This window comes from Orcinus orca, chromosome 4 (genome assembly GCF_937001465.1).
Source record: "Orcinus orca chromosome 4, mOrcOrc1.1, whole genome shotgun sequence".
Lineage (NCBI taxonomy): Eukaryota > Metazoa > Chordata > Mammalia > Artiodactyla > Delphinidae > Orcinus > Orcinus orca.
Window position 1 is genome coordinate 150,291,552 of NC_064562.1, and position 13,415 is coordinate 150,304,966.

At 40.4% G+C, this 13,415-nt stretch overlaps 1 long non-coding RNA gene across 1 annotated transcript; it reads right to left on the bottom strand.

Annotated features, from left to right (window-relative positions):
* Positions 1 to 11,167: 11,167 nt before the first annotated feature.
* LOC117199565 (uncharacterized) lies at positions 11,168 to 13,299 on the bottom strand. The gene is made up of 2 exons (XR_004480817.2): positions 11,568 to 13,299; positions 11,168 to 11,239 (listed from the first exon to the last, which is right to left on the bottom strand). It is a non-coding gene; the product is annotated as an uncharacterized LOC117199565 (long non-coding RNA).
* Between the last annotated feature and the right edge of the window lie 116 nt (positions 13,300 to 13,415).

Consider the following 13,415-nt stretch of genomic DNA (forward strand, 5'->3'; position numbering starts at 1 on the left):
CCTTTGCCTGAAAAACCATTTCCCCATATATACTGTCAGCCCTCCCTATCTGAGGGTTCTGCATCCATGGAGTCAACCAATCTCAGATGGAAAATATTTGGAAAAAAATTCCAGAAAGTTCCAAAAAGCAAAACTTGAATTTGTCATGTGCTAACAACTATTTACATAGGATTTACATTGTATTAGGTATTATACATAATCTGGAGATGATTTAAAGTATATGGGAGGATGTGTGTAAGTTATATGCAAATACTACCCCATTTTATATAAGGTCTCTGATCATTTATGGATTTTGGTATCCTCAGGGGTCCTGGAACAAATTCCCAGAGGAACTGAGTGTTTTATACATGGCATCTAGCTAGGTTTTTCTTTTTATTTCAATTTCTATGTTTTAACTGGTAGTTTTAATACATATATATTTATTTTGATTTTCGATGTATTTGAACTTATTTCAACATCGTTTTTGTTTATGTTTACCTTGCTTTTTCGGAGCCACTTTTTCACCCTTTTGGAGGTATTTTTTTAAAAATTAACTTTTGTTCAGAGTTTTAAAATTCCATTTCTCCCTTTATTTGGAATTCATATACTATATTTGTACTTTCTAGAAGTTTTCTTGTACCTCTAACTTAACAAAATGTAAACAGTATATTAACCCGTCTTCTAAACAAAATGACTACTCCTCCTCTCAATGCCTACATGCTAGTGTTATTCAAGGTATTAGTTCTGTACATTTTTTTAAACCTCACAAATCAGACATTTTTTTAGACAATGTTTAGTTGACAAGTTTGTTTACCTTTTGATTCACTCACCATTCTATCTTGCACCTCAGACCATTCTTCTAGGATAATTTCTTTGTAAATTTTTTTAAAAAGCTCTCACTTACAAAGCACTTACTTTATGCCAGGTTTTAAGTTCTATTTTCTTTTTTTAATTTGGATTATGGTATTATTATGGGTTTTTAAAAAATATTTATTTGGTTGCACTGTGTCTTACTTGCGGCAGACGGGCTCCTTAATTGTGGCACGGGAACTCTTAGTTGCAGCATGCATGTGAGATCTAGTTCCCTGACCAGGGATCAAACCCGGGCCCCCTGCATTGGGAGCGTGGTGTCTTATCCACTGGGCCACCAGGGAAGTCCCTAACTTCTACTTTCTACTAATTCATCTAATCCTCATAACAATTCCATGAGGTATATACTATTATTGTCAACATTTTATTTTATTTATTTATTTATTTTTAACATCTTTATTGGAGTATAATTGCTTTACAATGGTGTGTTAGTTTCTGCTTTACAACAAAGTGAATCAGCTATACATATTATTGTCAACATTTTACAAACGAGAAAACTGAAGCACAGAGATGTTAACTCACTTGCCTAATATCCCACAACTAGCAAATGGCAGAACAGGGATTCAAACCAAGCAGACTTTAAATATTCTTAACCTGTTTGAAATACTGCTTCTCATATATCATTTAGGAGTTCCTTTAATGCAGGTCTCTGAGGTAAACTCTCAGTTCTCATTTAACTTAAATGTTTCTTTTTTACTCTTGTTCTTGAACAATAGTTTGGGTGAGTACACAATTCTAGCTCACTTTCAGCACTTGAAAGATATTATTCCATTAACTTTTGGCTTCTATTGATGCTGATGAGAAATCCGTTGTCATTTTAATTGTTCTGATCTGTCCTTTCTCTTTGGCTGCTTTTATGATCTTTTGCTGTGAGTTCTTAGGTTTCTTTACTATGTGTCATTATGCATTTCTTTTTATTTACCCTGCTTTGGTTATGTTGTGATTCTTTTTTTTTAAAAAAAAGATACTTTTTCTAGTTCTTTTTTAAAAAATTTATTTATTTTATTTATTTTTGGCTGCATTGGGTCTTCATTGCTGCACGGCGGCTTTCTCTAGTTGCGGCACTTCGTTGTGGAGCACAGGCTCTAGGCGTGTGGCCTTCAGTAGTTGCGACTCGTGGGCTCAGTATTTGTGGCGCATGGGCTTAGTTGCTCAGCGGCATGTGGGATCTTCCCGGACCAGAGATCGAACCCGTGTCCTCTGCATTGGCAGGTGGATTCTTAATGACTGCGCCGCCAGGGAAGTCCGGTTATGTTGTGATTCTTAAAACTGCAGGTACCTGTTTTTCATCCTTTCTGCAAAAGTCATAGTACTATTTCTTTAAATATTGCATCTCATTTAGAACATTTGTAACCAGTGGGAGGTAAGGGGCAGGGACTGACTGACTGACAAGAGGCATGAGGGAACTTTCTGGGGTGATGGATATGTTCTATTTTTTAATAGGAGTTTGTGTTATACCCATATATGCACTTGTAAAAACTCACTGAATGATGCATTTAAGATTTGTGCATTTTACTGTATGTAAATTTTACCTAGGTGGGAAAAAAGAACTATAAAACAGTATTGAACACTAGTTAATGGAAACGCCTTGAAATCTTTAGAGGTGAGGTCTACAACTTACTCTAAAATGCATCAAAAAAAGAGAATGCATTGATGGATGGGTAAAAGAATGGACAGATAAGTGATATAGCAAATGTAACAAAATGTTAATTCTAGAATTTAGTTGGGGATGAGTGTTCACTCCACAATTCTTTCAACTTTTCTGTATGTTTAAAATGTTTTATAAAATGTTGGGGGAGAATATTGCTTCTCCTTTATTCTATTCTGTCCTTCTGAGATTACGATTAGTTATATGACAGGCTCTCTCATCCGAGTGTCCATCTCTTAATTATCTCTTTCATATTTTTAGTTCCTTGCCTCTCTGTAGTATACCCTAGATAATTTCTTCAGATAAATCTTCTCATTTATTAACTTTCTTTTCATTTGCATCTCATTTTTTCTTTAATCTTTGCACTGAGTTTTGTCATTACAACAATTACACTTCTCATGTGTAGAAAGTCTACCCTCTCCCACCTGCCTCCCCCTCTGCCTATTCATTAGGCCTTGCTCATCTTTTGTCATTACATCCTTTACTTTATTTTTAACATTTGGAGTACAGTTGTTCTATACGCTATCAGCTCCACTACTATGGTCCTTGGAGTTCTGTATCTGTTGAATATTATTTCTGCAGATACTCACAGAAGTTTGGCTTCTTGGTGCTTGTAAGTTCTTTGACTGTGAGCTCATTGCCTGACCTTAATCTTGGGAGTCCTCGTGACCTAAATTGGGGATGTTTCCTTCCAGAGAAGTTTTGCTTCTGTTTCTGCTCATAGGCTCAACACAGACTTAAAATTAATTCAGCTCCCATAGGGAGTCTTGTTTCAGGGAGGGAGTCCCATGCACGGCTTTCCACTTGGCAGCTGGTCCAGGGCTGTGTATCAAGATTGCAGCTGTGGACAGGACTTATCCTGATATGTCCTCCTATCTGCTTGCTGATCAGCCTGGGCTAAGGGTGTGTGCCTTATAGAGCATATCACGTGTAGATTATACCCATTCTGCCAGAGCAGGACCCCTCAAAGAGCCTTACCAGCCATGCTTCTGGAAGAAGATATTCGATATTCTTTATTTGTAAAGGAAGTATCCTATTCCTAATTTACCAAAGATTTTTAAATTAAAAATGGATGTTAAATTTTGTATCAAATGCCTTTTCAGTATCTGTAGAGATGATGACAGATAAGATTTTTCTCCTTTAAGCAATTTATTAAGAATTCTTTTCTCTCCTAGATCCATTGCCTGCTCTAAAACGGGAACTGTGCTCTTTGAATATTTTTCCTTTGCCAGATGGCACGATGTTATGTCAGTAGAAGGTGCTGGAAAGACTTTTCCTTCTTAGTTCTTGCTTGCTTTCTTGCCTGACACTTGACACACACATAGCTTCTCTCGCACCCCCTGTCCTGCAGTGCTTTGCCTTTCCCTGGCTGCTGCACTACAGATAGCTTCTCAGTGCCTGGCTCCTACAGTGAAGGGGCTTCCCCAGCACCAGGCTCCTGCATTCTGGGCAATTTCCCAGCACCCAGCAGCTTCCCCAGATCCACCTTCAGACTTCTGGAGCAGAGTGGCTCCCACAAGACACCGACCCATGAACAGCTTTCTCTGGTACCCTGGAGGGTAAATTTTCAGTAAATTCCAGAAGGTGGATTTCTAGCATGCTTCACTGGCACACAACCGAAGCAAATTCCCTGCCAGTCAGTAAGCCATGGCCTTGCCCTCTCTAACGAGGTCTAGATCTCAGGCTGCAGCTGGGGGCAGGGCCCGGGGTACCTTGGGGAATCTATCTCAGCCCTAGGGGTAGTAATTGCTTCTTATATCTGATATTCCTATATTTACAGTTCTCTTCGCTTTCTACTAGCTAACCCCTTGTTGCCCCAATCCCATCACAGTTAATAATTCTCTATATTAAACGTTGCATGGTCGGATCACTGTGGTTTCTATTTTCTGATTGACCTTGGCTGATACTTTCAGTCATTTCTAAATTTACTGAGAATTTTCAGAACTATCTCCCAGTTTTTGGTCTATGTTGGTGAATGTTCCATATGCATTTTGAAATAAATGTGTACTCTGCCACTGTTTGATGTAGTGCTCTGTGAATATCAAGTAGGTCAAGTTGGTTGATAAAATTGTTCGAGTCCTCTATATCGTTGCTGATTTTTTTTTTTTTTTTTTTTGCCGTATGCGGGCCTCTCACTGTTGTGCCCTCTCCCGTTGCAGAGCACAGGCTCCGGATGCGCAGGCCCAGCGGCCATGGCTCACGGGCCCAGCCATTCCGCGGCACGTGGGATCTTCCCGGACTTGGGCACGAACGCACGTCCCCTGCATCGGCAGGTGGACTCTCAACCACTGCGCCACCCGGGAAGCCCAGAGCACTTCATATTTATTGTTCCCCAGGAAACTGAAACTCTTTTTTTCTGTGTGCTATAATTTGAATAGCTTCTGTTGCTGCTTTCAAGTCCAGCAATTATTTTAAAAATAGGTCTTTACTGGAGTATAATTGCTTCACCATACCATGTTAGTTTCTGTTGCACAGCAAAGCGAATCAGCCATATGCATACACATATCCCCATATCCCTTCCCTCTAGGTCATCGCAGAGCACAGAGCTGATCTCCCTGTGCTATGCTGCTGCTTCCCACCAGCCAGCTATTTTACATTCGGTAGTGTATGTATGCTGATGCTACTCTCACTTTGCCCCAGCTTCGCCCTTTCACCTCATGTCATCAAGTCCACTCTCTATGTCTACTTCTTTATTCCTGCCCTGCAACTAGGTTCATTAGTACCTTTTTTTTTTTTCTTAGATTCCATATATATGTGTTAGCATACAGTATCTGTTTTTCTCTTTCTGACTTAACTTCGCTCGGTATGACAGACTCTAGGTCCATCCACCTCACCACAAATAACTCAGTTTCATTTCTTTTTATGGCTGAGTAATATTCCATTGTATATATGTGCCACATCTTCTTTATCCATTCATCTGTCGATGGACACTTAGGTTGCTTCCATGTCCTGGCTATTGTAAATAGAGCTGCAATGAACATTGTGGTACATGACTCTTTTATTATTTTTTAAAATTTGTTTTATTTATTTTTGGCTGCATTGGCTCTTCGTTGCTGTGCGTGGGCTTTCTCTAGTTGCAGTGAGCAGGGGCTACTCTTCGTTGCGGTGCGTGGGCTTCTCATTGCAGTGGCTTCTCTTGTTGCGGAGCATGGGTTCTAGGCACGCAGGCTTCAGTAGTTGTGCCATGCGGGCTCAGTAGTTGTGGCTAACGGGCTCTAGAGCACAGGCTCAGTAGTTGTGGCGCATGGGCTTAGCTGCTCTGCAGCATGTGGGATCTTCCCGGACCAGGGCTCGAACCCATGTCCCCTGCACTGGCAGGCGGATTCTTAACCACTGCGCCACCAGGGAAGCCCCTACATGTCTCTTTTTGAATTATGGTTTTCTCAGGGTATACGCCCAGTAGTGGGATTGCTGGGTCATATGGTAGTTCTATTTTTAGTTTTTTAAGGAACCTCCATACTGTTTTCCATAGTGGTTGTATCAATTTACATTCCCACCAACAGTGTAGGAGGGTTCCCTTTTCACCACATGCTTTCCAGCATTTACTGTTTCTAGCTTTTTTGATAATGGCCATTCTAACCAGAGTGAGGTGATACCTCATTGTAGTTTTGATATGCATTTCTAATAATTAGTGATGTTGAGCATCTTTTCGTGTGCCTCTTGGCCATCTGTATGTCTTCCTTGGTGAAATGTCTATTTAGGTCTTCCACCCATTTTTTAGCTGGATTGTTTGTTTCTTTGATATTGAGCTCCATGACCTGTTTGTATATTTTGGAGATTAATCCTTTGTCTGTTGTTTCATTTGCAAATATTTTCCCCCATTCTGAGGGTTGTCTTTTTGTCTTGTTTATGGTTTCTTTTGCTGTGCAAAAGCTTTTAAGTTTAATTAAGTCCCATTTGTTTATTTTTTTTATTTCTGTTACTCTAGAAGCTGGGTCAAAAAATATCTTGCTGTGGTTTATGTCAAGGAGTGATTTTCCTATGTTTTCCTCTAAAAGTTTTATAGTGTCTGGTCTTACATTTAAGTCTTTAATCCATTTGGAGTTTATTTTTGTGTATGGTGTTAGGGAGTGTTATTTCATTCTTTTACATGTAGCTGTCTAGTTTTCCCAGCACCACTTATTGAAGAGGCTGACTTTTCTACATTGTATGTTCTTGCCTCCTTTGTCTTAAATTAGGTGCCCATATGTTCGTGGGTTTATCTCTGGGCATTCTATCCTATACCACTGATCTATATGTCTGTTTTTGTGTCAGTACCACACTGTCTTGATTACTGTAGCTTTGTGGTATAGTTTGAAGTCAGGGAGCCTGATTACCCCAACTCGGTTTTTCCTTCTCAAGATTGCTTTGGCTATTCGGGATCTTTTGTGTTTCCATACAAATTGTAAAATCTTTTGCTCTAATTCTGTGAAGAATACCATTAGTAGTTTGATAGGGATTGCACTGAATCTGTAGATTGCTTTGGGTAGTACAGTCATTTCCACAATATTGATTCTTCCAATCCAAGAACATGGTATATTTCTCCATTTGTTTATGTCATCTTTGATTTCTTTCATCAGTGTTTTATAGTTTTCTGAGTACAAGTCTTTTGCCTCCTTAGGCTGGTTATTCCTAGGTATTTTACTCTTTTTGTTGCTATGGTAAATGCGAGTGTTTCCTTAATTTCTCTTTCTGATTTTTTGTTGTTAGTGTATAGGAATGCCAGAGATTTCTGTGCATTAATTATGTATCCTGAAACCTTGCCAAATTCATTGATTAGTTCTAGTAGTTTTCTCTCTCCTGATCTCCCCAGCCTCAGGGGCGCTGATCTTGTCTGGTTTCCACTTCTCCTCTCCCCTCAGCCCCACTACGTCCTATCAGTTCACTCTGGGGTTCCTCCCATCTCCTTGGGCATCAGAGTCCCCCAACAGCGGCTGGCAGGCGCCCTAGTTGTGGGGAGATGCTAACTCCACGTCTTCCCACAGCGCCATCTTGACTCACTCTCCCACCAGTCTTCTACAGTGTCCGATTTGCTGTTAAGCTTCTACATTGATTTTTTAAATTTTCAGATACTGTATTTTTCATCTCCAGAAGTTGCATTTCATTCATTTACATATCTTCCATTTTTATCATAATGTTCACATTTACTTGTCAGCCCTTTTTAAAGGTCCTATTGCTAATTCTTTGATCTCTGTCATCTTTGGTCTGTTAACTGATTTTTCTCCCAGTTATGGATCAAATTTTGCTGAAGTTTCACATATCTAGTAATTTTTTATTGTATATTGGTCGTTGTGAACATTATATTGCTGACTGTCTTAATTTTGTGTGTGTGTATTTAAGTATTGAGTCTTGTTTTGGCAGGAAGTTAAGTTATTGTGGATCAGCTTTATCCTTTCAAGGCTTGTTTTTAAACGTTGTTAGGTTAAACCGAGAGTAGCTTTTAATCTAGGGCTAGGGTAGCCCTATTACTAAAGGCATAAGCCTTCAGGTGTCTCTACTGAATTCCTCAGATGTTCAATGAGGTCTTTACTCCAGCTGGTAACTCTGAAGTTGTTCGGTCCTTTATGAGCTCTGGGAATTTTTCAATTTACAGCTCCCGGGTAATTGTTCTTTCCTCGGTAGTTGATCTTTGCTTGGCCTTGTGGAGTATTACTCTACACATGCTCAGATTAGCAGTCAGCCAAAGACTCAAGACTTCTGTAAATCTTCTTGGAGTAAATTCCTTCTTCTCTGGTATCCTGTCAAGCAAATTCCACAAATTGCATCTTTTTGCTAACCACCGTATCCTTAGTGACATGTACAGGGCCTGCCTGTTATGTGGTAGGTGCGCAATAAAATATTTCTATGAATATGTGGACTTACACATAGTATTCGCTCATATTTAAAATTCCCTTTGTATCTGAATATATCTTTTTAATTTCTAACATCATCTCTCCTGTTTAAAAATCTTTGCTATTTTTATTTTGCCATATTTATTTTATTGATCATTTCAAACAACCAGCTCTTTCCTTTTTTGATCTGTATTTCTGGATTCTAATTCATTGCTTTATTAATTATTTTACCTGCTTTTCCTTAAAACTTTATGTGTTTTTCTCATTTAAGGTAAGAGGCAGTATAGTGTAGTGGTTCAAAGATTGGGTTTGATTATTGACTTTACCACTTATTAGCTGAATAAACTTCAGAAAGACACTTAACCTCTCTGAGCTTTGGTTCTTTATATGTAAAAGAGGGAAACTATTACTTGCTTCATAGGTATATTGTGAAGATTAAATGAGTAAATTTTTTCAGAACACAACATTGTCTGACACATTAAGTACTGTATAAGTGATAGGTAGACCATTTGGTATATTTTAATTCATTCTATATTGGTTAATATTAAAATATTGATCTGTGATTTTCCTTTATATACTACTTCAGCTGAATCTTTATGTTTCAATTTTATTGTTCTCATTGTCATTAATTTCTAAATACTTTGTAAATCAGCAACTGTGATTTTCTCCTTGAACGAGAATTATATAAGAGATTTTCCTCTTAGCTTCCAAGTACAGTAGATGGATTTTTTCATCCTTTTACTTAAAATTAAAAAAAAAAAAACCTTATGTTTTCATTGCTCTGGTATCAGAGAGTATAACTTAAAATTGAGATTCTTCTGTGATTTATTTTAAAAATAAATTTTTATAAACATGCACATTAAAAAAGTACCTTCTCTACCTGTAAGTTAGAAAGTTTAATATTTAAATCTCCTACTTTAGATCCTCTTAAAAATTACTGTCTGTAGCTTGCCTTTGATATGTCAAATACTGGGAATGCTATATAATCAAACATTCTAAAGGTGAGGAGGGAGAAAGAGAATGAGAAAGCAAACAACAGAGGCCACTGCGACTGCACTTTGCACATATATCAAATATTTGTAAGTCTTGCTTACTCATAATTTGAGTTTATTATCTAGAATGCCACTACCAGAGGCACACTCATCTTTACTGTCCACTACAAGAAGGCCTTCCATCCTAGCTCCTAGTCTGCCTCCACACTTGAACACATCTAGAATTTTTGAAGTCTTCTCCCCTGCCCCAATCACTAGCACAGTGCTATATACATAATACATAGTTAACTTTCATAAATCCTCAATGACCCTACTTATGAAGATATGACTTGAAGAATTCTGAAACTCAGTAAACTTACCTATAAAATGTTGATGGTAATTTGCTGTTTAGGTACTAAAATTAAAGTCCTTGTTATTTATAATGTAGTATCTCTCGTAAGATATTTGGGGTTACCATTAACCAGTGATACGGTAACCTGGTGGAGGCCAACAAGACCAAAGCTGTTCTTCTCTGGGGAACTGGAGTTCTGTCTTTAAGGGAGAGATGATTCCTGCTGTCAAATGGGATGGACAGGAAACCAGAATTGTCAGAAGAGCCCTTATATAGGCCAGTGATTCTCAATGAAAGGGGGGAGGGGACATAATTTTACCCCCCCAGGGGCATTTGGCAATGTTTAGAGATGGTTTGGGTTGTTACAACTAGGGGTGGAGTACTGCTGGCAGGTAGTGGGTAGAAGCCAAGTATGCTACTAAACATCTTACAATGCACAGCACAGCTGCCCACAACAAAGAATTACGTGTCTGGCTTACAGAAAAAGACAAATACTATATGATATCACTTATATGTGGAATCTAAAAATTAATACAAATGACTGTATATCCAAAACAGAAAGAGACTCACAGATACAGAAAACAAACCTGTGGATACCAAAAGGGAGAGGGAGAAATTAGAGGTATGGATTAACAAACTACTATGTATAAAATAGATAAGCAAGAGGGATAGACTGTATAGCACAGGAAATTATAGCTATTACCTTGCAATAACCTATAATGGAGTTCAATCTGCAAAAATACTGAATCACTATGCTATACACCTGAAACTAACATAATAATGTAAATCAACTATACTTCAATTAAAAAAAAAAAAAGAATTATCTGGCTCAAAATGTTAGTAGTGCTAAGGTTGAGAAACCCTTATATAGGCAAGCAAATGAACTCTCCTGTCCTCTGTGCTCAGGCCAGAACTTAAAGAGTGAAGCTGTCTAGGAGCTATTCCTTGGGAAGACCAGTTAAAAAATGGCCTTTGCCACAGGGAGGTGGCATCTCTGTAGTAAACAAAAGTTGAACGTGAGTAGTTATATTTTGTACATAAGATTACCCTTATTTTATGTTTTTAATATCCATTCAGTTTTTTCTATTAGGAAAGTACTTTTAAATACCCATCTTACCCTAAACTATGTATAATATTCCAGTGGTACTGCTAAAGGATCCAAATTCAGTCTCTCCTCAGCTTTGAAGTATTAAGGAAAGAAGGGTTAACATGCTTATACTTTGAGGCCAAGCGGTAGTGGCAGCAAGTAGTGAGAAACTCCAAGAACAAAGTGAATTCTCAGAAAACAGGGCTGTATAATCCATCTACTCTTCCCAACAGCAGACTCTCCTTCAAGCATCAAACCTGGTGGTTCTGGGGTTATTCAATTAAGAGGAGTGACATACACTTCAGTCACACATGTAGCCTCTCAAACTGCAGATTGAAAACATAAAACTCTTCATAACAATGTCAAGTGTCTACAGTGATTTTTCCAACTCAGTGGTGCTGACCTGTGTATAACTGGCAAAGGGTTCAAATTGACAAGGCTTACACAAGAAATTTCTCACTCATTTATTCATCGTTTGCTGAGTAACAATGAGCTCTCAGTCAGTAGTCAAGAGTTGACAATCTAGTTGGAAGGCACAGCACATAACCATGAAACTTAAACAGCAAAGACAGTATTCCAAAGCCCAATGAGCAATACCCCAAAAAGCGTATTAGATTTAGAATAAATCAAGAACGTTCTGAGCTGAAGTAAGCGGGAAAAGCTTCACAGAGATGAGACTTTTGAGCTAGGATGTGAAATATGAAAAGGATCGGATAAATAGACAAGAAAAATAATTTCTAATGCAGTTTAGCACGAGCTAAACCAAAAAAGCCAGAATACAACAAAGAGAGAGCACGGGTCTTGGGATGCAGAGACATTGATGCTTTTATTCACCATCCTTAGAAATTACCTGATTATCCAGCTTGGAATGCTTCAGCTGCTTTTTGCTATTAAATCTTCAGATGCTATCCTTTAAATGGGGTAGGTAGAATAGGTCAGATGAATATATTCCAAGGGCCTCTAATAGTTTCTGGGATGATTACTCTTCATGGAAATAATGTCACAGGTAAACAAAGAGGATTTTCCAGGCCATGTTCTGGTTTTGTAACAGGAAACTGAATAAATATAATTGGCAAACACATTCAACCAGGTGTGTAAACTTTTTCCCCCTGGCTAACATAAGTTGGTACATCAGTAACTGTATAAAGTTTTTCTATTGCAACGGAAATTATTGTATATTAAAGGCTTTTGCAAATTCCTGGCAACTTGGCATGCTCAGGTTCTACCACAAATTCTCTCTGACCACATTTTCATTTTATCTATTAAAATAAGCACTTTAGGGGCTTCCCTGGGGGCACAGTGGTTAAGAATACGCCTGCCAATGCAGGGGACACGGGTTCGAGCCCTGGTCCGGGAAGATCCCACATGCCGCGGAGCAACTAAGCCCATGCGCCACAGCTACTGAGCCTGCGCTCTAGAGCCCGGGAGCCACAACTACTAAGCCCACGTGCCACAACTACTGAAGCCCACGTGCCTAGAGCCCGTGCTCTGCAACAGGAGAAGTCACTGCAACGAGAAGCCCGCGCACCGCAACAAAGACCCAACAACGAAGACTCAATGCAGCCAAAAATAAATAAATAAATTTAAGAAATAAGCAGTCTGTCTCCTTCCCTAGGGCTTTCAGTGCTCTACTGTTGCCCTCATTCTATTTAAGGCATGCCTGTCCTCCTCTCCACAGTCCCTGAATTTCCAAACGGCATAACTATGTGCTCAAACAGAAAAAACAAAACACCCCCAAACCCCAGTCGTGGCACTGCAAAACAAAACTTCTCACAAAAAGCGATACGGTTGCACATTTTGGACCTTTTCTATGACTTAATGTAGGTTTCCTCAGAAGAGTCTCAGTGATCCAGAGACTCTTCTTTAATGCTGGGTGGTCGCGCCGATTACCATTTTCCTCGGATATATGTATCTAGAGAACTTCTGTGTGCGCTCAGTAATATTTAATGGCTCCGCTACCGTCACCCAGGCACGAAGGCACAACTAGGGCACAGTGGATTTTTTGTTTGTTTGTTTTGTTTTTACGGTATGCGGGCCTCTCACTGTTGTGGCCTCTCCCGCTGTGGAGCACAGGCTCCGGACGCGCAGGCTCAGCAGCCATGGCTCATGGGCCCAGCCGCTCCGCGGCATGTGGGATCCTCCCGGACCGGGGCACGAACCCGCGTCCCCTGCATCGGCAGGCGGACTCTCAACCACTGTGCCACCAGGAAAGCCCAAGGCACAGTGGATTTTACTCTCACCAGAGAGGCCGTCTAGTACCAGCTCCCGGGTTCAATGCCGCCAAAGGGTCCACCTGCTCTACCTCTTGGGCCGGTGCCCCGCGCCTAACGAAAGCCTCCGCGCGGAAGCGGCGGGCGGCCTCCAACTCCCGCCCGCTCACTGACAGCCATGCTCCTGCCAAGACTCAAGCTCCGCGCGGCCCGACGCTCGCTTCTAACGGCTTCCCGCGCCCGGCGGGCCTCCGGCGGAGCCTCACACCCCCCAGCCCTCCACCTCCCCAGCCCCTGTCACTGTCCCAACGCCCGCGGTCCCGAGAGCCCGGAAGAGGCAGGGAGAGCAGTCGGCCCCCAGCTGCAAGCCAAGGGAACCCGCCTCCACCTCCAGGTCCGGGGAAGCCCCACCGATACGTCGGTGAGAGCGCCGAACGCGACGCCCGAAGCTTCCGGAGACCTTACACGTCCTCAGCAGGCACACGCCC